The sequence below is a fragment of the Pezoporus flaviventris genome, unplaced genomic scaffold (genome assembly GCF_033815535.1).
Source record: "Pezoporus flaviventris isolate CSIRO_AGI_PZ_B2104156 unplaced genomic scaffold, CSIRO_AGI_Pfla_v1 ptg000070l, whole genome shotgun sequence".
NCBI lineage: Eukaryota > Metazoa > Chordata > Aves > Psittaciformes > Psittacidae > Pezoporus > Pezoporus flaviventris.
The window spans coordinates 4,132,067-4,155,960 of NW_026892618.1; the positions used below are offsets into that span (position 1 = coordinate 4,132,067).

The 23,894-nt window shown below is 43.2% G+C and overlaps 1 long non-coding RNA gene across 1 annotated transcript; it reads right to left on the bottom strand.

Annotated features, from left to right (window-relative positions):
• Positions 1-2,966: 2,966 nt before the first annotated feature.
• Positions 2,967-6,017, bottom strand: LOC133279034 (uncharacterized). Its single transcript, XR_009746754.1, has 3 exons — positions 5,369-6,017; positions 4,195-4,348; positions 2,967-3,279 (listed from the first exon to the last, which is right to left on the bottom strand). It is a non-coding gene; the product is annotated as an uncharacterized LOC133279034 (long non-coding RNA).
• Between the last annotated feature and the right edge of the window lie 17,877 nt (positions 6,018-23,894).

Genomic DNA, 23,894 nt, shown 5'->3' on the forward strand with positions numbered 1-23,894 from the left:
CAGCCCGATCCCGGCCACCGGACCCCCACCGAGGCAGGGACCGGCCACGGCGCCCGCAGCCCCCCACGCCATCCAGGCGCCGCGCACGGATGCTCGGCCCCGGGGAGGGGGAAATCACCCGGCCACTGCGGGACCGAGCCACCCGGAGATGGCCTGGGCAACCCTCCAGCATCCCCCATCGCGGGGAGGGGATCCCGCTAGCTCCGCTCTTCCCATACCCACCCGGAATGCTCAGAACGGAGAGAGACGAAAGTAACACCACCCCTACTCCCGGGCGCTCGGGCAATGAGGGCTCTGCAGCAGCGGGGACGGTCCTGCGGGCAGGGCCGACCCGACCGCACCGCCCTCCGCACCGCCCTCCCCGGCGCCACTGGGGAGGCGGTGGCCTCCGCGCTCAAATCCCCGCCAAGGACGAAGGCTCAAGGGTGCCGCCGCCCCGCCCCGCTCCCGCTGCGGGACTGTGTGACAGTTCTGAGGCGGAGTGGGCTAGCGTGGCTGTGTATTACTTCGTCGTGTGCTGCTGCAGGGCCGCCTGACGGGGGATGGAAGCGCCTGCCCGCCGCTGTGTGCGGGCCTGGCGGGGAGGCTTGGCGGGGCCTGGCTCAGTGGTAGGAGTTGGTGCAGTTAGGTGTGAGGGGGGCGTTGCTCCTCGGCGGGAGCCACAAGAGAGCCGTGGTCTCACCGAGTTTACCTTCCCAATTAGCTGACGAGGTGCAAGCCTTAGCCCTGGCCTTCTGGCCGCAGACTTGGCCAGAAGGAACGTCCAGAGGAATCCCTGCAAGCCAGCAGTTGCGCAAAAATAAGGCATTTTACGCGATTTTGTTCGCGGGCAAAGTTACTCAGATTGGAGGTATCTGATTTGCACGCTCTCTGCTTTTTGCCCTGCAGCTGACTTCGGCTGAATTTCGTTTTGTGGTGGAACAAATCCCGAAGCGTTAATGGCACGCCTGCGGTCACGCAAACGGCGCTGGCAGGAGCGAGGCATGTAACCTGATGCACGGCCACAACCGCTCCTCCTACCCCTCCCTGTGTTTCGGGCCTCGCCAGATCACACCGAGTGTCCCTCCGTCTCCCGGGACAGCCTCGCTTTGAAACGGGAGTATGTAGGACCCGTGGAATGAGACCCTGGAGCATGAATGGGATTTTGTGCCTTGTTAAAGTAATAAGCACATCCATCACTGAAAGTAACAGTAAAAATCACATGATAGGACACGCTTTTCCTCTGACCTATGGAACAGGCAAAACTGAAAACTTGAGTATGCAATTTGCCACTGTTGCTGGGCACAGAATAATCGCAGAATGGCGGAAGCAGCGAAAGAACACTGGAGGCCATCTAGTCCAACCTCCCTGCTCAGGCGGGGTCACCTGCAGCACATTGTTCAGGATTGTGCCAAGATGGCTCTTTAATATCTCCAGGAGTGATTTGTCAAAATTCCCGTAGGACCAACACATGCGAAATGGAGCAGTATCGAAGCATATTTTCTCCTTTATGCTGTAACGTTTCTAGCTTTAAAGGAAGAAAGTAGAGGCAAAACTCTGGATTGTATATAGTTAGTTTCACTGGGAAATAAAAGAAAACTTTAGGTTCCTCATCACACATCACCTCTCACAAGAGGGAACAGTAGATTTCAGTCGTCCCAGATAAGTCACTGGGTTAAACATAACTAGGCAGAGCGCTGAGCGCTGCTTGTCTAAGGCTATGGCTACCTTTTGTTGTTCTGGCCAGTTTAAGGTTGCATTGATTTTATTATGTTTTTTGCCAGGTATTTTGCCACATTAGTAACTGGACTAATTCCCTCTGGCTCGCCAAGCAGCCAAACAAACACTGGTGCCAGTGCGGGGAGAAGTGGCGAGCATGAGTGGTGAGGAAAGGGTGAGGCCTGCTTTTAAGTAACTACTTAACCATGGCCTACTTCTCTTCTTTACATTGTTTGACATTGCAAAGGGTTCCCTGGAGGGAAAGAAATGACTTAAGCCATCCACATGACACTTCAGGTAGAAGCTTGCTGTAAGAAAATAGATTCAAGACTTCGGTAACTGCAGCTGAAATGGGAGCTGGAGGTAAATAATAATCACAGTAAAATGCAAGAGTAAGAAAATCTATCCTGTATAATCACAAAGGAAACATGCGCAGTTGAACTTCAAGAAAATGAAGAGGGAAGGGAGAAGGAAAGGTACAGGAGAGGGTGGGGAAGGATCAGAGCAAGGTTTTTTCATTTCTGAAACAGAACCAAGGAGCCATGCTTGTCCTGCCAGTGCCTGTTGTGAGGAGCACTCACCTCTGCATAATGTCTTCTTTGGACAGGATCCTTCTCTGTCCTTATGCACGTTCAACAATCAGTTACCATGATAGTATTTGGAATTGAGAAGGAAATGCCACTTTCCTATTTGCAAGAATCTTAAAGCTTTTAAAGGCAGACTGGACCATTTACCACATGCCACAACAGCTCTCCTAGGCCCTTGTTCAGATCAGCCTTTGATTTGCTCACCATGTTAAAAGCACAGGGTACTTAATCCCCTCCCTGAAGCCCTTCTGATCTAAATAGACCAGGCAATTGCAGGATGGCTGAAGATTATTCCCTCTTCCTGCTTTTTGTTATTTACTTATTTATTGTTTCAGACAACAGAGGATTGAGGCACAGAGAGGTGAAAAGATCTCCCTAAAGTCACAGGAGAAGTCTCCTGGTGACAGGTCACAGTTTCAAAGTTCAGCTCTAGTTTGGCAATGTTGGCATTTTTGATGAAGCGCAGTTTTCCGGAAAAACAAACCCTCATGTTAAGGGACACAGTCTAAATAAATTTGCCTGGTAACCTTCATACTATTACAACATAGCTTTTGTGTGTACATGTTAATCAGGTTTAACTTTTTGCTTATATACAAAGTGTATAATCAGATAAGTCAAGATACTTCACTAGTTGTATCTGTTCCATCATATTCCCAAAACACATGAAAGTAGATATGGTTTCCATTCTGTTTCTTTTTTCCCCAAAATTAAACCTGATTGGAAACTGAGAGCTCTACTGATGGAACTCTTTCCAACAGCAAAATATTGATGCTCTGACAGCCAGGGTCTAGTGATGTCTGTAGTCCTATGGTAGTAGACGTCATGACAGATGTAACCTAGGAAGGGAAGGAACCCATTAGCACAAGAACATGGGATGTAAGCCTGGTGGCAGGAGCACATAAGGTAAAGGATGGCTTTCTGTCACTTTGTTAGAGCTGGTAGATCAGGTCATCAGACTGCAGGATGGGTATTCTCCAAGTGTTATTTCACATGGCTCTAAGGGAGAAAGAAGAATTAGTTGTCCAGCTTTGCAAAATGTAGAGAACTGAATTCATCCCCTGGAAATGAAGAAGTGCTAATGCACACAATGATGGCAGATGCTGAATTAAAATTCTGGTCCTCCTATATTTAAATTCTGTGCTTGTTCATGTGGATTTTTCATCACACAATAAACAAAAATTACCTTGGAGTGGCAGTTGAAAGCTTCTTTTACCCCAGTTTTATTTGAAGGAATAGTTTCTTATTTTTGGCAATGGGCCTAATTTCTGTTTAATCTTTGCTTAAAGATTATACAATGTTATATAGATAACACATTCAGTAGTTAAGTGCTTTATAATGTAGTTGATAAAAACAAAAAACAAAAGCATCTCGTGTGTGTGCACAAGTTTGCGCAGTGATCACCTGCAGTTGAAGTTCCCAAGTGTTGGTGGGAAAGGTAAGAGGATGGAAATCTTTAAATGAAACTTTCTTATTAACTTGTCATAATAGCCTGCATTTTTGAAAGTAATCTTGATTTGCCCTCTATTTCAGGGTACTTGCGTATGTAGATGCTTGCAATCTCTGGCTGCTTGCACAGACATGCAGAAGCTGAACAAGAAAGTGTAACTGGGAGCCACGGCACGTGAACAAATGGGGCTTCTTCCTGTAAACTAGCATCACAGTGGAGTGGGGTCTGTGTTCCAGTGTTTGGGACTATCTTGCAAAAGGAATGAAATGTGATGATCTTGATTAATAAACTTCTTTAATGTCAGGGGGAAAATGATTATAAAATTTTGCAGTGAGGTAAGTAATAGCACTAAGTTTGTAACAACAAAACTGCATTGAGAGCTCTGGCTCATTAAAAAGTTGAGGAGAAACATCGGCTCCTAAATAAAGTGATAAGTCAGAAATGGGACAACACCATGCTTACATGATATTCACATGTGGCTCTGGCGAAGAACCTTCCCTCCATCCCATGTCCTCAGTGACTCTTATATCCTTGCACCATGGTTCCCTCTTCCCCCCACTGTACAGTGTAACTGTTGGGAAAGTTCTCTGTTCTGCTTATCTTGGTGAAATATAATCTTAAAAATAAAAAAGGAAGGAACATCCTAAAGAATTTTTTGTCAAAAATCCTTTCTAATTTCATCTTTAAATTATTTGAGAAATATTTTGAAACATTTTCTACTCTGTTATGATCCAGTTCGTACACCATTCATGAACAAATAGAAGTCTGTCTTCCACAAGAACCGTTCAGCCAGTGTGTTTCAAATGCAAGCAAAGTTACATAGAATCAAAAGTTAGTATGACATACAGACAATGATTTTTATCAATAAATGAATTTCCGTACAGCAAGGACAGTTTATTTTCTCTGAACTGGTAGAACTACTGCATTTCTCAGAAAATGTAGTAGTCCTAAGATTTTTATGTATGGATTTTATGTCTGAAGAAGTGACTATGGCTTTGTCACCCTAACACCTCTAAGTGCAAGGACATGTTTATGCTGAAGAGTTTTTCACATTAGTGCAATCACCCCCTGTAATCACATACTGTAGCATGTCTGCCTGAAGGGTGGCATGTGCCACCACAATTTATTTTGGTACAAAGATTTTTATAGGAGTACTGTATAGTATATTGTATCATGTTATCGTGAGTTTTTCAATAGTGCTTCACATAGAAACACACATATCTCTTTAATGGCTTCTGAAGTAGTTCTGCAACTGCAGGACTTACTGCCTCTTTAGGAGTCGATTCCAGGTTTCCTTGTATGCACCTTGTGCTTGGAGAAGATATTATACTATCTAAATTCCCCACGTCTGGACGTTGCTTGCTGAATTTTGCCAAAGAACGTATTTATCTCTCCCACTCCCTTCCACCTACCCACTCACTTACATGATCCTACAGTTTACCTTGTTAGATATTACTGTAATTCTGAAGACAGATCAAATGCATTTTTGCCTGTTTAACAAAAACAAACTTCTGCCCATTCTCTCTAGTACAGCCACTGGCTTCCAGCCACTGCCTTTGGATTGGACTGCTGAAGTTAAGGGTCAAGGATCGACCTCTCTCCTATTTGGAAAGAATCCACTGATATCTTAACTCACCTTTGCCACACTGCACTCTGGACCCATACTGCTCTGCAGTTCACAGAGCAAGCTTTGTGGAAATACTGTGAACACAACTGAGCTTCCAGTGAGCATTATTTAACATGTTTCCTGGTACTGAGGAATGTTTGGCTTCATCCCTGCAGCCAAGTCCCCTATGAAGGCTAGGAGAGAGACACTTCACACTGAACCCACTGGGGACTCATGGTGGCAGAGATTTGTTGATGGAAGTTGACAGAAAGCAACAAGGTGATGTGGGGGAACATCCTACCCTTGATGGTGTTGGCTTTATGGGGAGTGGAGAGAGAACTGTGGGCAGATGCAGTGTGTCATTGTGTATCTGAATGCTGGGGAGACTCCTGGAGTGTCCTCAGTCACGGCTTCTTTCACCTGAGCAGTGTATGTCCTGAGAGGTGACAAGTGGCAGCAGCGCAGGAGCTGCTCCCTGAAGAAGGCACGGTTGCTTAGCACTCTCTGTCAGCCTGGTGGGCTTGGTCATGAAGGTATGCAAGTATCTATGCCAGGTTGATCTTACTGAGAGATTTTCCGTATTTCAAAAGAAGGAGTTTTCAGAATCTGAAAATAAAATTCATTGCCTTTAAAATCACGGACGGTGGCATGCTGAGAAAAAGGGCTATGCTGTGAGTCCAGAGTGCCCCTTGTGTTTGCTAATCTGCTCTTGTGGCTAGAGGGTTTTGCAGGCTAAAAAATACCATTGCTGAGAATGAGGACAGACGCAAGTCCCACATGAAGCCAACGGGGTTACATTTTCCAGTAGTGGACCTAGAGGGTGATACACAACGATCAGGTAAGACATCCATGGACACATTTTGAATCTTGTCCTTCAAACAATAAACCATAACCTAATTACTCAACCAATTAAGCTCCCACTTTGGTTTGTAATCATGGAATCATTTAGATTGGAAAAGACCTTTAAAAACAACAAGTCCAACTGTTAAGCTAGAACTGCTAATGCTGTAGGCAAAGTGAGCCATGAGATTTAGAATGACTGTGACAAATACATTTTATTTGCTTTAACAGGTGCCCACTTATAATTTCTATGATTCTTTTTAGTAACTGTGAGGAACTATTGTTTCCTTTAGCACACACCAATACCATATACTAAAAGAAGAGCCAGTAAAATTCCTCATGGTTGGAATTCAGTAATGTGACCTGGAGGATTTCAGTGCAAACTCATTGCTCCAAAGCTGGGTCGAGCCAGTAGGGATCAGAAGATGTTGCTTTCTGGCTATCTGGCTCCATCTAAGTACCGTTATTTTGGATACTGGCACCCCTCTCTTCTAACCAAAGAAAACAAGGCACAGAAACTGTTCCTCAGTTCTGCTAGTCAGCCCTAAATAAAGTTTAAGATGTAGCTCATGTTCTCACTGCTCATGCCACCTCCTCCAGGCACCCCTCACCCACCACAGGCTTGTACTGCTGTCTGCATGGAACACAGACTCCCAGCTTTGACCTTCTGACTTGCAGCTAAGCGAGAAGCCTGGAGATGACTTGTACCCCTCCCATTACAGGGAGTGAATAAATGGAGGCTTCTCCAAATGCTAGTTCTTGCTTGGGGAAGCCATTTTCAGCCCCCCACCATAGTCAGAATTGCTCCAGAAGCAATTTAGGGCATAGTAAGAGATGCTGACTTAGAAACTAAGCCAGCTTGTGATGTTTTTGCCCTGTGTTGGCAGCTTCCAATTCTGCATCGCTGTTTGCTCATCGCTGTTTGCTGCTGTCTTATCAGTATTGCTGTGATTGCACTGGCTTAAAAGCAAATCCCTGTTTTCAGGGAGATCGTTTCTATCAGTTTCTTTTCCAGCCCCACGGCAGTGACAACAGCATGAGAACAGGGGTGGGAAATTACAGAGTGTGTAGGGATTCTTTTAAGCCACAGTGATGGGCTGATCCTGGCTGGAAGCCAGGTGCCCACCAAAGCTGCTCTATCACTCCCCTCCTCAACTGGACAATGGAGAGAAAATATCATGAAAGGCTTGTGAGTGGAGGTAAGGACGCGGAAAGATCACTCATCAATTACAGTCACAGGCAAAACAGCCTTGACTTGGGTAAAATAATTTAATTTGTTACTAATCAGATCAGAGTAGGACAATGAGAAATAAACCCGTATCTTAAAAACACCTTCCCCTCACCCCTCCTTCTTCATGGGCTTAACTTTACTCCCAAATTCTCTACCTCCTTCCCCCTGCCAGCAGTGCATGGGAATGGAGAATGAGGGTTGTGTGTTCATCGCATGTTGTCTCTGCCACTCCTTCCTCCTCAGGTGGAGGAGTCCTTGCACTCCTCCCCTGCTCCAGTGTGGGGTCTCTCCCACAGGAGACAGTCATACACAAACTTTCTTCACAAACTGCTCCACTGTGGTCCCTTCCATGGGGTGCAGTCCCTCAGGAACGGACTGCCCTGCTCCAGCACAGGCTTCCCACGGGGTAACAGCCTCTTTTGGGAATCCTCCTGCTCCAGTTGGGGTCCTCCCCAGGCTGCAGGTGGAGATATGCTCCACCACGGACCTCCATGGGCTGCAGGGGCACAGCCTGCCTCACCATGGGCTGCACCACGGGCTGCAGCGGAATCTCTGCTCCAGTGCCTGGAGCACCTCCTCCCCTCCTGCACTGACCTCAGTGGTTGCAGGGCTGTTCCTCTCACATATACTCACTCCTCTCTCTGGCTGCAATTGCTCTTGTGCACTAACTTTTCTCCCTTCTTAAATTTGTTATCCCAGAGGTGCTACCACCATAACTGATGGGCTCAACCTCGGCCAGTGGCAGGTCCATCTTGGAACTGGCTGCCATTGGCTCTGTCAGATATAGAAGAAGCTTCCAGCAGCTTCTCACAGAAGCCACTCCTGTAGTCCCCCTGCTACCAAAACCTTACCACATAAACCCAATACAGCCACTTCCATCAATAAAGCTCTCCATTTACATAGCAACCAAGGGTGACCTTACCCAGCAGACCTGAGTCAAAGGACCAGCTCCCCACTGCAGGAACAGGCAAGTCTCAGAAATCTGCCCTCCACCCCAGCTCACCCCTTGCACCCATCAGCTTTGATGCTTCCCTGATCTCTTTGTGAGCCAGTTCAGCTCATTAAATAATCTGAAAACTATGATTTTTCTTTTTGTTGAGTAGTTTTTGTTCATTAGCCAACTGACTGTGTTCAGTGAAGTGCCCAGCAAACACCAGAGACAGCTCAAAAAGGGCCAGGATGAGCAGGTGAAAGGAGAGTCCTTTCCTTTTGTTGTGACTGAGAAACACTAAATCAGATCTCTGCCTCTCCTGTAACTTCAGCCTGAATTAAGCTTGTGCTCTGAGATGCCTTCCAGGGCAGCTTACATTTCCATAGACCACAGAAGGAGCTGGAGATGGGGATTAGCTTTACTCAACTAAATTTAATCTATGTGAATACCTTTTCCTGTACCTGGTGTTGTAATTCCAGCACTTCCTGTTAATAATAACTTATGCACATCAACTTTGTAAATTGTCTTGAATAGTATAATCAGCCCTAGCAGTAATATCAGCTAACACCAGCTAGGTTAGATAAGCACATCATTTTTTGACTTAGCATGTACCTGAGATTTACTGGGCACATTTAGCTTGTACTCTTAAAATCCATGTCTTCTTGTAAACTTACTAGGTAATGCTGAGACATGTGGGCAGCAGGAGATTGGTAAATTTAGAAAGTCACAAGCTCCCTGTAATTTGTTGATTTGCTTTTTTGGCACCTGAAGAAAAGTAGGCAGAAATTTACCCTGCCTGGGTTTTAGTTTTATTGGTCAGGACTTGGAATAGTAATTAAAGTTAATAGATTAAAAGGGTAAGTGTTAGATGATGGGGGCTTTTGGCTTACAAAGGTGCAACTAGAAATGGTTTATTTTGAAAGACTAAAAAAATAAGTATTGTGCATAAAATGCATTCTGAAAGTAGGTAAAAACTGTAGTTTGTGTGACAGTGACCTGTCCTTTTATAACTTTACTGTGACTGCTCTGCCTGGTTGGACTGGTTCTGTGCCTGAAAGTTGGAGGCCATTATTGTACCTATTTTGAAAAGTTCATAGAACTGAAGACAAAAAATTAATGAACATTAGGTGATAGGTGATCAACCCCCACCTCCATTTTTTCCAAATCATCCCTTTAGTCACAGATTGGCACTCTATTCATTGTCGTCTTTAGCGATTGCCATGTTTATTTATTTCTACATCAGTGAGTAGATTAAAAGCTCTTTACAACTATGTGACATCCTAAACTTACTGTTTACTTTTCCTCAGTAGAGGTGATGCATGTTGTAGTCACTCATTTTTTCAAACCTATTGCAAATTGAAAATGTTGACTATGTGATGCTGCTTAACAAATTTCAAATTGTATTGTATCTGCCTGTATTATTTTACAAATTAATATAATTGGTGCTGTTGCATTGACTAGGGGATATGGTGCTTACCTTTCAAATTCGGTTAATACAGAGGTGATTACATTCAGCTTTCTCTTTAGTTGTTTCATCATTGTACAAAACATAATTAAACCGTCTTGCCTTATGATGGTAAGTATACGAAGAGGACATTCACAGCCCCCCATCCCTGAACATTGCTTCATGTAATAAAGGAACTTGGCATCTGTCCCTTGTACAAGGTAATTTTTTGCTGTCAAGAGTTCTAAATAGCAACTGAACAAGCTGTGTGAGAGTGAATGATCATCAATTGCTTATTGTTGTTACTTTCTGCACTAATTCTTTTCTTCCGGTTCCGCCAATGCTAAGACTTCATCAATGCTAGAAAGGATTTGGCAGTGCAGTTAGACTGAGAAAGTATGCCAGACAGTTCTCTTGGTGGAGGCTCATTTTGTAGAGCCTCCACCTTTTGTTTCTGGGGCAGTTTATGTCACCTCTGAATATAAAACATTCTCTATCAACAAAACCACCTCTGATATCTAGCATGTGCCTGAGTATGTGTAGATATAGTTATACCATGGCACAATTGCATTATTACATATAGGAAGTGCTGCTGGTATAGTGCAATATTCTGACAAGCTTCAAATTAATATTACTGTGGTGGTGGCCCTTCTAATAGTAGATCAGGGCACTGCTTTAATTTTGGTGTAGTAAATGGCAAAAAAGTAAGTTGTGACTTCTGGCAACTTTGCAGTTGCCTTTTAATGTACCATTTGTGAACTGTCATATTGTCTAAATTTCAATTAGCTATTAAAGGAAAGCAGAGAAAAATATGCAGAAAAAGCCCAGCCCTCTTCCTTTTATTTTTTTGCCCTGAAAAATGCCTGTGGGCACTAGGCTTGGACAGCTTTTGCTTCCGTGGATGGCTGCTCAGTGGATGAAAGTGCCCATCGAAAGATCAGTCTAGCATGAGGCTGACGCCATGATTCTGAAATCTGATGTGACAGAGGCCATCCTGAGCTTGCTCAATAGTCAGCTGTTGACCTATGGAACTGGCGAAAACACAGCTCCTTACAGTCATTAATGGCAGAATATCAGCACATGACACTTGATCCTGAGGGCAACTTTACTAATCCTAAAATACAGGCTAAGAGGATGAAGTGCCTGGAGGGGTGTGTGCATACCTCTCACTAGGATTGTAACGTGTTCTGGTCAGCTGGCTTAGGAAAATTCCCATTGGGAAAATGTAGGGGTGATGAATACATACTTTAATGGTCAGGATTTTTCTCATTTGCCCTTAGATAAACAGAGCATTGTCTTAGAGCTGTCTAGTCACCTTATGGCAAAAGAAAAAAAAAAAAAGTGTTATGTTGATTCATCTGTTCTAATACAAATGTCTATTATGGGAAAAAAACACATTGCATCCTAGAAGTGCATTTTTCCATCCCTTCATTCTAAAAGTGGGCTGAATCACAGAGGAAAAAGAAAAATATTAATTTTCAGTCCAACAGTGACACAAGAAAAGCAGGTAGGGACATGTACTGTTTTGGTTTTAACCCTTCTTAGCTTGGCATGAGCCGGTTGTGAAGCCATACGTTCAGAGCAAGGCTGAAGGTCATTCAATTCCAGCTGAGTGCCTGGCTGCAGGGGATGGCAGGCATGTGCAGCTACTGTGCCTCTGCCAGTTTCAAAGCAGTATTATTTTAGCTAAAAACAACTGTCAAGGTCAAGTGAGTGCCTGTTTATTTATAGCAGCAGGGCAGTGCCATTAAGCAGCTTCAAGTGCAGACTAACAAAGGAAAATGAGCAGGTCTAGGAACGCCATCTCCAGCTCGTGTTCCCACTGCTACTCATGTGCTGGAAGTCTGGTTTACAGCTGTAGTGAATTCTGTCATGATCTCGTTAGTGAATGTAAAAAAGAAATTGAATCAGATTGGGTTACTGTATGAATGAGACATAGTGGACTCTTTCAAAGAGTGCTCTGTAATCCTGGGGTTGGCCTACTCCTTATAGAACTGATGGCACTTCAGCATGCAAAATGACACTAGTTCTATCATCACAGAAATATAAAAAGAGAAAATCTGAATGCTTCTGGCTGTTAAGGTTCTCGAACATACTTGTTCTGGGAGTTTTATGCTATTTAGACCCCTGTTCTTCACTGATGTCTTCAAGGTAGCATTTGATGTTGTAAAACATTATCGGTATTTCTATCTGAAGATGCAAGGTATAGCAGCATCTCTTAAATAAGCAGTTGTGAAGTATATGTGTAATAAACATAAGTATATATGTATATATATGAGTATATATATATAAACACTGAGGTTGTTTAACTATGTTACTAAGCATGCCTGTATTGTTTACATTGTGCTGCCCTCACTGGTAATAGTATAACCCTCACCTATTTCAGGTGTCTGGGTCAGGAAATGAAGGGTGCTTTCCTATTAATTGAGTTTCATATAAGCTCTTTATTGCTGCTACTCCCACCTTGAGTATGCAGACTCTCACAATTACCTTGATCCCTTTCCAAATGGTCTGAAGATTGAGCAACACAGCAGAGGTGGCCCAGCTTGTACTGATCTACTGTTTCCTTCAGGTAGAAAATGAAAATCAGAGAAATACAATTGGATGGCTTTCTTGGCATCTATCTTTGATGACATCTTTCTGGTTTGTGCTCTGGAGGAATAAATATGTTAGCTAGCCAGGTCAGGGAGTGTCAGAGTAATGTTTATTATCCTGACTGATATCTTTTGCTCTAGCTCTACTTGGAGCTTCCCCCTAAAAGTCAGTGGAAACTCCATCTGGAACAAAAAGTTTTACTGTTTTATAGAGGTTTATAGGCTTTTGGGGAGAATGCCTTTTGGGGTGAATGGCATTTTATGCTTTGGATCACACAATCTGATTGAGATTTCCAGGCACAATCATAGCACAAGCAGTATTATATGATGTTGTCTCACAGCATGTTGCATCTATCTCTACCCTGCCTATCTTGGCTGCCCATTTGCTTCAGCACCATTTCCTCCTCCAGTTATGTTTCGGCCCTATTCTCAGTGAAATCTACTCTGTCCTGACTTCCATGTCAGGGTAATATTTGTGTGCTGTGTATACCCAGCTCCAAAGTATTTAATGATCACACCTCGGCTGATAATTTCTTTTCATGGTGTTTTCGATTATCCAGTTACTCTTTTGACCATGTAGCAGATTTTTGTTTCAGTCACAGTGTCAGAAATCTGTATGAAAGCTCCGTTATCTTAAATGATAACTGTAGTATTCAGACTTAAGTTCCCTTTGGTCCTCCCTTCAAGGTCATTGCTTCTCAGCCTGAGAAATGTTAGGAAACCTTACCTAAGAACTGAATGAGCTTTCTTTTTCCTTTTGGCTCTAGATTTTTTTATTAGCATATATGGGTACTCTGAAAATGTGTTTTTGTTTGTTGTTTTTTTTTTGACTGTGGTGTTTTTTTTTAAATCATATCCATCCTTTAGGTGCAGAAGAATGTAAACCCAGAAACAGATTGTTCTACAGACTCTGTTGTCCAAAATCACAGACTTACAGTTGAACCTGGAGATCTCTTACAGAGGGAATACAGCATTTTACAGAAAAAAAGTAAGCCAGGAGCAAATAGGTGGCTCCAGATATGTCTAGCCACCCAGGAGACAGCAGTATCAAGAGACAATATAAAAGGGGCTGTAAAGGTTGTGTCAAGGTCCAGGGGTTTATAGTTTATATGTAATTGGATTTGCTGCCAAATGAAGAAGAAAACAAGACTATCATGAAGCAACTCCTCAGGACCTCTGAAGAACCTGAAACATAATTAGCACTGTGAGTGACAGCCTCTGTTATTATTCATTTCCACTGCATTTCATGTAGCAAGACAGAAAAATATATAAGGGAAGGGTGGTAATCGTGGAATCAGAGCACAGATAAAGCTCAGAGAGCATGCTAGAGACTTTAGGGATGTCAAACTTACCAGAACAACTGGGACAGCATCTTAGGAACACCACCAACAAATCATAAACTAGGAGCTTTATGAGAGGTAAATTAGGAGTATCTACAGAAGAGAAAGAGAAGGAAACACAACAAATTAACTAGGGAGATCTGTGCGCTTCTCCTGAGTGCTAGGAGTCTGCTCAGAGATTGCTGGCAAGTCCCTTCACTTCTCCGAGACACACTTCTGCATCTGCACTCCTTGTAAAGCGCTTTGAGGCTGCTTCACTGAATAGACTTGTAACGACCTATGTACTGGATCAGAGCAATGGGTCATTTAATCCAGTGCCCTGATGCCTCTTGTAGTGAAAAAGGAATACAAGCAGCACGACAAATACTGAGAGAAGTTACTTCTGGTATGTCCTCCTAACTGATGGAGTTTGCTGCTTGACTCTGTCATTAATTGCAAATAACAATGGCAAAGTCCTAATAGCACCTGAGCAAGGAGTCCCCAAAGCAACACCAGCAGTAGGAGGGGACAGTGGTTAAACCTTGGGGAAATCTGGCCATAGTTGTTTCAGAATGAGCTCTGGTACAAAAACCCAGATCTAAACCATCCATGTTCAGAGCACTTCAGTTCTGGAGTCACAGGATGGAGAGCACCTGGGACATTCAATCCAATCTTATTCCTCAGTAGAAAAATTTTCAGCTTATGGCTATGTTTGCTTCTAGTAATTTTACATTACAAGTAAAGGGAGTTGTATAAAACCTGTTTAACTTTATTAAAAAGGCATCTTCAGGAATATATTTTTAGAAGTAACTTAGAGGCGAAACCAAATGTCCGACTCTGGTACTGTGAATGGAGGGAGCTGATCATTTTAGGCATTTTAAACTGCTCACTAACACAAGCAAGCGATGCCCCTGGCTGTGTAACCTAGCCCTTCTAGAAAGTAAGTCCGTCTTCCTCAGCTCACATGACCCCTTCTGAGGACAAAGGTCCTGTTTCTGCAGCCTTCTTGTCTCAGGGACTTGTAAACTTCTTTACCTTAGGTAACATCTTCTCCTTATTTAGCCCCACTTACCTCAGTGGGATTGCTTGCAAAGTAATCAGGGCTGATATGGGTATCATAAGCTGGCTGAAACAAGACTCTGTTTACCCCCTGTGGAAGCTGGCAATACAGAGAGGAAATACTAATGTTGGCAATGCTTATTATAGATTTTTCCTTAAAATGAATACAAAAAATCTCTTCAACAGATAAAAAATATTTCGTATCTAGTTACACTTACATTCACTCTTTAAAGCAGTGTTTAAAGCAGTTTACAGTATTGTTCAGGCAGGTATTTCCTTGTTTTCACTGCTAAAATAGCTTGCCCCTGAGCAGAATGTCAGGTATTTACATTTTGCCAAGGGCCATTCATTTAGATATTCTGCCAGTCAAGCAGAAGTAAGCTCTGAGGCATTTAAGCAAGAAAATTGAAAAGAAAAACTAACTGCACAAAGAACTGTCATGGTTTAAACCCAGCTGGTAACTCAGAACCACACAGCTGCTCGCTCACTCCCCTGCCCCCCCTCCCCCCCCCCCCCCCCCAGCTTCTGGAGGGATGGGGAGGAGAATCAAAAGAATGTGGCTCCCACGGGCTGAGATAAGAACAGCCCAGTAACTAAGGTGTAACACAAATCACTGCTGCTACCACCAATAATAATAGTGATAAGGGAAATAACGAGGGAAGAGAATACAACTGCTCACCACCTGCTGACTGATACCCAGCCCAACCCGAGCAGTGATCTAGCCCTTGCAGGTAACTGAATGAACTATCTCGTTTAATTTGTTCAAAGGCTTGTTGTTGCTCAGGGCCCCATTTAAAATCGGTCTTCTTCCAGGTCACATGATAGAGAGGGCTTTCAATCAAACTGTAATTTGGGTTGTGCTTCCTCTTCAGAGTCTGGATTCGCTGAATTCAGTGAAAGGATTTCAAAGCAGCATCCCAAGAAGGAATAGAAATTACAATCAGTGTTTAGAAGAAAACACTGTCCATTTATGTATTGTGTTTGTAACATAGATTATCCAAAAAGTATTACTAATCCAGAAATGCATAACTCCAAATATTAAATGCTTACAATTGACATTTCTTTTCAATAGGTTGTTCAACATACATAGCCACATAGGAGCTCTATATAGACTTAATCTTGTGCAATTGCATGTTTTTCAAGGCAGAATAGGAGCTTAAAATACACATGAAAGACAGTAGCAGAGGCAAAAATAGAGCATGGAGCTTCATCCCATTTTAATTTCCCCATACACTTAAGCCATCTCCCAGTTAGACCAGCTAGAGTTGGATTGTTTTCTTCTGCTGTAGAATGTGAAAGTTAGGGGAGGGAGGGGAAATATATGTATATTGATATATCTTAAATTTTCTTTTTGACATTTCTGTTTCTCTTTGCATAGATGCACACAGATTTTTCTGAGAAACCAAACAGCTGGAGAAAGGTTAATTTAAAATTTTACCAGAAGTCTTAACTGAGCACACAAAACCTGAAGTGCCTTTGTGTTTCTCCAAAGTCTGTAGTGAGTTTGCTTTGCTATTCCTCTCTGCTTTGTGAGTAAGGGCAACCCAGAAATATCAGCACTTTTTATTGCTTGTTAAACTCCAGTTATACTCCAGATAATCTTTATCTCCAGCACTTAAGAGGATGGCTGTAACTGCTATGGTTATTGGAGTCAAGAGAAAACCAGTGCTGAAGCTGTCCTCCAGCAAATGGAGCAAGGTACCAACCTCTTGCTGTCAGTCCTCTGAACCAGAGTTGAGAAGACACAAAGCTTCAGGACTTTATTCCTTCTCTCCAAGGATGCTTGATTTATGGGCTCTGCTGTGTGTGACTGCTGCTCTGTTCTCTCCTGAGAGGTACAGAGTAACTCCTGGACCATTTCAGTACCATGAGGAGTTGGGTTCTCAAACCCCCAACTTTTTACACACTCAGGGCCAGAAGAGGAAAGAATTTTTCATGCTTTCTTCCTACATAGAAAGTTAATGAGCTTGCTTTTTTTTTTCATAGCCGTTAAAGAATGCATATGACAGAGACATTTTGGAAACCAGATTTCATTCCTTCTGCAGCCTGTAGCCTTGTTTAACATGCACGGTGGTCAGAATAAGCTGGACTGAAAGAATCAGGAGATTTTGTCACTCCTGTCACTGCAGGACAGCAATGATGCCATCACAGGAATGGGACAAAAAGTAGGTGTGGGCCAGTATGCACACACAGGAAAAGCATGCAGTGGAAACAGAAACTGGCTGGCTGGGAAGTACAAAGGAGGCTTTAAAGAAAAGCCCAAACCATAGATTGTTAATTAGTCAAAAAGCATTACCCACAGAGCTTGGTTTTTTTTTGTTCTTCAGCCGGGGCAGGGCCCTGATGAAACAGTGCAGGCAATTGTATAACGTCAGCGCTGCACAGAAGGGTGGCTGGGGCAATGGTAAAACAAAACTTTGAGGCCAAGAGCCAGGAGGTGAGGCTGATTTATGAAGACATATCACCAATTAGTGCAGCAGCCACAGTGGCTGGAGACCAAGTGAGTCTGAAAGAGAAGTACAGTGCTCTCTGAGAAATGACAGTGAAAGAGCTGGCAATAGGAGCTGTGCCTCCATCGCTGGCACATGTGTGGATACAGACCATTGCTCACTGGGATGGGTTCTGCTGAATCCAGCGCCCCCTCCAAGACATCTTCCTCTTAGCTGCTCCTTCTGCCAGCTAATACTCTCTGCTGGTTTAACCAGCACGTCTCTTTTTCAGACTAAGACAAACCATCTTATGGTTCTGCCTGTCAGACCCATTCCCATTTTTTTCTCATCTGCTGGACAAAATGAATACATTCTGACACGGTCTAAGAAAACTAAAAAAGCTTCTAAGGATGGCAAAATGGTCACCTGGGAGGCAGCCACCAACACGTTTGTGTTCAGCACCCAATGCCTCTGCATTTTTTGGTTTTGTATGTGAGAGGTTCAGCCACCAAGAAGCAGCACAGCACAGGCATCTGAAGAGATAATGACTAAAGCTAACAGGGAAAATGGGCAGATGGCAGTCACTAGATGTGCTTGGGACATGCTGGTATCCGTTTGGATGGAGTCCTGTTTGCATCTTTTCTACTCTCCTTAAATCTCTATAGGCTTTTTCCATCCCTCTGTATTCAAACCCAGCCGTGACCACAAAACCAGAAAGTATCATGCAGCAGGCTGCATTTGGGAGAATACACAAGGATTTAACTCCAGTTGTTTCTCAGGACAAACCTAGCATAGGCTTAGCTACCAGTTACTGTCATGCTCCCTTAAAAAAAATTATCACACTGAGGGAGGGGGGTTTTGTTCTCCCTGGGAAGGAAAATTTCTGCTTTGCATTTCAATGAAAGGTATTCAGTCTGCTTTCCCTGCACCCAGGCTGTTTCCTGTGCAAACCCTCTGACTTTCATTTTCCTTTTGAACCAGCTACATTTGCATTTCACTGAGCCCTCTCAAGCATCTTCTCCCGGCATGTGGCAGAGTGCTCTGCTGGGGGGATGTACTGGGTTGCACATCTGGCTCCTGGCCTTGTCTAAGGGATCCAGGACCAAGTGAGTCCTTGCTGCATGATCCCAGAAACAGCAGCAATGTCCGCTTTTATATCAGCGTGTGGTTTCCTGTGCCAGAACAGCTAGTCTTTTCCATGCAGGCTGTGTATGTACATGTGTGGATGGAGGCAGATGATCACATAGTGGTACATAGGCTGTGACACTGGCCCATGAGAGAAAACCTCATATGGGGAGCTAGTGCTTGCAGTGCACTGTGGTTTACTGCATAGAAAAGAGCCCTTGGAGCTTTTTAATGTTTAGACCACCTAATCCTAACCTTTGTTTCATGTTTTCACACTGATATCTGATCTGTCTGCGTGCAGTGGATTATCAGATTTGTTATGCCTCATTCAGCTCTCAGATGGATTGGCTTCCAGAAGTGAAATGGAAAAATATAGCTTCTGCCTTCGGACATGGTAAGGTTTAGTGAGGTGAAGTCATGTCCATGACTGCTTGTGGCTGGGGGAAATGCCTAAGTGGCACATGGGAGGAAGGTCCAGGAAGTGGCGAAAGATAATATCTCTAAGTGCATTACACTCCCACCAGGATGTGCTGAGCCAGGTTACACAGGAGATGAAAGATTTTCACAAGATATGGAGCATAACAACGGTTGAGTGGCGTTGGATATAGACACCTAATTCACACCCACCCAAGCATCTTGTGCTTGCTGGGAGCTTTAGGAGCCTAGAGCTGACCCAGTTCCAGTGGGAGGACCTTGCCACTGTCTCATTCAGCACTTGGGCTGGGAGATGTGATTTTGGAGAAACTTGGAGGAGTGGTACTCATACTCCAGCAGCTGCAAAGCAGAGAGTATACAACCTGAGAAAAGCATTTAGGAAAATGTGAACCTCCAAAACAAGCCATCAGTTGAAAGTTTTCCACAGAAGACATTTAAAACAAATGGATAAGGAGCAGGACTTCTAAAGGTTTTTATCTTAATGCAGATGAAATGAAAGAGCTAATAGTGAGAGAGTGCATTTTAACTTTTGCCTATTTATGTGGCTCAGTTCCTGATCAGAAAGCCAGACTGCCTGGAGAGGCTGGTAAATGAGATACAGAGTCTTTTATCTTTAAATAAGCTGAACTCCTGCTTTGTTTGCAAGCGGCCAAATTCAGTTAGTTACCACCCCAAAACCTACAGCTATCTTTTTCAATAAGAATAGGTGGTCCCTGCCCATGTTACTAAACTAGAGGTCACCGTTCAGCTGTCAGGGGATTGTTCTGATTTGTGCAGTGCACAGAGATGATAAAGAAGCTGGTATGGGAAAGCAGAATAAAATCTAAGTAACAAGAGACAGAATTAATTCCACTACTCAGTAACATCACACCACGTGTGCTTCACTTAAGTAGTGCTAATGGCCTAGAAAAATAATTTTAAAGTTACTCCTGGGATCAGAGTAGACTACTTCATACTGAGACGGCTACACTGCACACGGATGGACAGCTTAGAAGTCTGCAGCCAGCTGACAGCTCTCACAATATGTTAATAAAGGCATTTATCAAGATCCAGATGTTGAGGACTGTGCTTCAAGAAAAGCCAAGTTGTTCCATGAGTGGGAGAAGTAATAGGTTTCACTTCTAATGGCTCTGTCATCTGCAGATTTTCTGAGGTCTACTACTGGGTGCATTAATCAGCCTTTCCATCACTCGGGACATTACAATAAGGAAGATGAACTCTTGCACTCAGCTTCTCAAACCATCTGTGCCCCAGGGCACAGCCTTTGCCTGTGATCAGGCCCACATGCAGAGTCGCTGCTGAGTCAGGGCCAGAAAAACTCCCGGTATGAGCTGTCAGCTGTGTGAAATTGGCCTCTAACACAGCAGAAAGAGTGCAGGGTCTGGTGCCAGCTTTTGGCCAAATAAGGGGACTGTAAACAAGATACAAGCCCCAGAGATGCAATAACACATGGAGATGAATGAAAAGCTCTGTAATCCAGTGGCAGTTACTGGTGGCCTGTTGTGGTGGCTTATCTGTGTATTATCTGTGGGCTTCATCCCCCTTTGCAGCCTCTCTGTTGTTTCCCTGTGGGCTTTTGGGTGCTCATGCAAAAGTGCAGCAATCCTTCCCTAATTCTGCAGAAGGACTTGACCCTTTAAATCACATTATTCCAGCCACGCTGTCATTCCGCATTCCTTAGTAGACAATATTTGATGTTACAGAGTAAAAAAAAACCCAGACAAACAAACGAAACAGCAAAACCCCAGAAAAAAAAACAGTAAATACTCAGTATTACTGAAGCCATTTTCGAAAGGAGTATTTTTTGTTACTGCCTGGCAGGCAGCAGATGGGTACTCTGCCTGAAGTCAGAGCTGGGCTGGGGACAGCGTGGGGTTTGAATGCCAGAGGGAGCAACACTGGGCGTATATCCATGCCAGGAGCTTGTTTACATTTGGCCACTAAGTCTGAGTCTCTGCTTCTCAGGGTGTGTTTCTCATCTTCTAACCTACTTGATTCATTAAATATGTATTAAAATATATTTCATGGCAATTTTTGTTAGATTTAATACAGTGAGGGTAGGAAGGATAAAAAGGGAATATGGAAAGTATAACTGGTTCTGCTAGTACGTAAAATATTTTTGGTGCAAACAGAGCAGGCTTTGTTCATTTTAACTCAACCAAACTTAATCTAAGGACTCCAGCTTCTCCAGCATTATCAGGGGCAACAGGGGGGCCTCACAGGCAGGAGCTGCCTGGGCTGAGCGGTGTAGTACACAGGATGAAGGGATCTTGCTTGGAGAGGCTGCTGGCTTCTCCTGGTTTCTCTGGCTGTACTGCTTGATTACGGATCCTAAGAGCAGCTTCTCCTCTTACAGGGTTCCTCTCCCAGGAGGGAGTTAGGGTTTCCATCGTGTGCAAAACAAAGCTGAACTGTTTAATAGTCTCATTGTCCTGCTTGCACTCAGCTAAAGGGCAATTCCGGGCTGAGGAAAGCTGGGGTAGATAATCCCATAGGAAAGATTTACCTTTGGCAGCTTCCACTTCAGCATTGCTGCTGTGGGAGTTGTGACTATTTCAAATCATGGAATTAACTGCAGGCTGAACCTGGGAGACAAACCTCACATTTTAATTCTGCTTTGTTGTGGTGTGCAACAGTACATCAGAAACTAAAACGACAACAGCTCCAGGAGTTATATTTCTGGCTTTTACAAAATGTTTCACCTCAGGCACTGACGCAGCTATGGATGCTCAATCTACTACGTGGTTTTGTGCTCCAGTGCTGTGTGGAATCCAAGTACATCAGAGTCTTTGGTAGGATGCCTGAAGATTTCTTCTCTCCCCCTCCAGTATCTAGTATCTGAGCTAAAGAAATGTGGTACTGTTATCTGGGAACAAAAGCAGGCTGTTCTGAGAAGTGAAAGCAGTGCTTGTGTTTTGCAAACTTCTACAAGAAATGTAAAAGATTTCCATACTAAAGTGCACAAACCAGGAGAGTAAAATGAAAAAAAACAGGTATGTTTTCATAATGAAAGAGTATAACTTTCACATAGACATGTATGATGTTTAGAAATCTGTAACTTTTTATGGAGAAGGTTGGAAAGCACCCACTGGAGTTTGCTGCACAATTATTATATGTTTTGTCATGCCAATAACCTGAATTGTCATTGCACATGTGATAAACGGAGTGGAAGTCCTATTGTGCAGATAATTGGAATGTATGTGTTAAATAGGAAAAGAGCCTTGTTTAGGCTAAGATGCTGCTTTGTGAAGCTCTTCAATCTCCTATTCATGCATTACAAAAAGGCTAGAAGCACAGATCATACAAAAAAGGAATTGTAGGAGAACATGAATGGTTCTTACTCTTTACTGACAGCACTCAATTTACTTTGCTATTTCATTAAAAAAAAAACCAAACATGTTAAAGCATGATGTAAATGGCTAATATTTTCCATATGTTTTTACGCTTTTTGGAGTATTTTTAAACTTTCAAGTTCCAAAACAAAGATCCTATTCTTCATCTTTTTTTTTTCCTTTAGCTTTAATGAAGACTTGCATTTCTGTAACCTCCATATAAGATTTAACTCTGTCATCCTTATTCAAACCATGTTGATAGCTATTGCTGCAACTTTCTAATTATGCCATCATAAATTAATAGTTTACTCATAGAGTGGCCACATGTTTTACTCACCATAGAATATATCTCAGAAAAATCTTCCTGAAAATTCTGCTTGTGGCCATAAGTATTTGGTAGAGGATGAAGTTTCCTTTGTTCATGGACTACACAGAACCTTTGCTCAAAGTGCAGGCAATGAAATACAGACCAAGTTGTTGCTTTGGTGGTTTTAATAGTTGATATTTGTTGGGTGAAACTCAGAGAAACTCTTAGTTGGGAGAAAATCCACAGGACCCTCCTGATTAAAGCACCAAGTATATTAGCTGACTTCTATAAAGCATTATGTCACTTTAAACAGTTTATAGGCTATTAGAGAGTGATAAACACATCCCTGTGTTTAACTTGGTATTCCTGGAAAGCCTTTGCAAATTGCAAAATATCCTATTATTTGGGAAATTTTGTACCTTAGTTAAGACAAAGCATGGTTAGTTGCTGACTTCCACATACAAAGACAAGAAAAGTGCAAGAAAGGAAATTTCAGTTTAAGGAGCTGGCAACAAAAATCAGATCTGGAGTAGGAAAGCAGGCTGCTGGAAAGCACCAGGATGTAGGCCAAGCTTCAGGGGGAAAAGAAAGGGGCAGGAAGCAGGAATGTGGCCGCCGTGGCATAAAGACTGATTCTGAGGCTCTTCAAGCCCAGGGCCATAGTGCTGCAAATTCAGTCCAGTGTCAGGGTTGTGTAGTCCTGCCCAGAAATGCTGTCTGCTTCTCAGCCTCTCCAACAGCCACTTGCTGTCCTCTGCTTCTTCAAGGTGGGGGTCCCCAGGCAGGCATCTACTTCATCTCTTGCAGCATCAATCCCCAGTCCTGTGTTCTCAGTTAATAGGGATGGGTGGCAGTGCTGCTTTGAGAGACAGCATCCTTAACCTTTTCCTTTGCTGTGAGCTGCACACCCCAGTTGAGACAGGTAGAGACAATGGACATACGAAAATGTTGACTTACTTTGGAAAGAGAAGAAGGAATAAGAAAGGAGATCAGTAAGAACTGCAAGGGTGAAGAACCCCAGGAGTCCTTTATTCAATTGGACAATGTTCTCCATTAGTTTCATATTTAGTTTTAGTCTAAGAAGGGGTTTGTATGTTAATTACAAACTGGAATTTACATCATACTTCATGCATGTGTGAAACAATATGGATTTTATTTTAAAGAAAATAGAATTCTATCTTGTATAAGCTGTCTGATGCCACACAAAGCAATTCAGAAATTGGTCATTACTTGCAGTAATGCGTGTTGTTAACCCCAGCTCTTTTTAAAATACTGATGGGGAAGCTCACTTTCCTGCCTTTTGAAGCAAAGCAATAGGGAGCAAATCAGCAAATGAAGCTTTTACAAAACCAGACTCTTTTTCTACCAAAGCATCAAGCAGAAATCTAGCATCTTTCTGTATATCCTCCTGCAAAGGTTAGAAGAAAGGGGAACAGGCTGTTTCTCAGATCCCCTTGTATCTGCTAGTGGCAGATTGTTTTTTGCCCTTCAAGAGCAGATAATTAAAGCA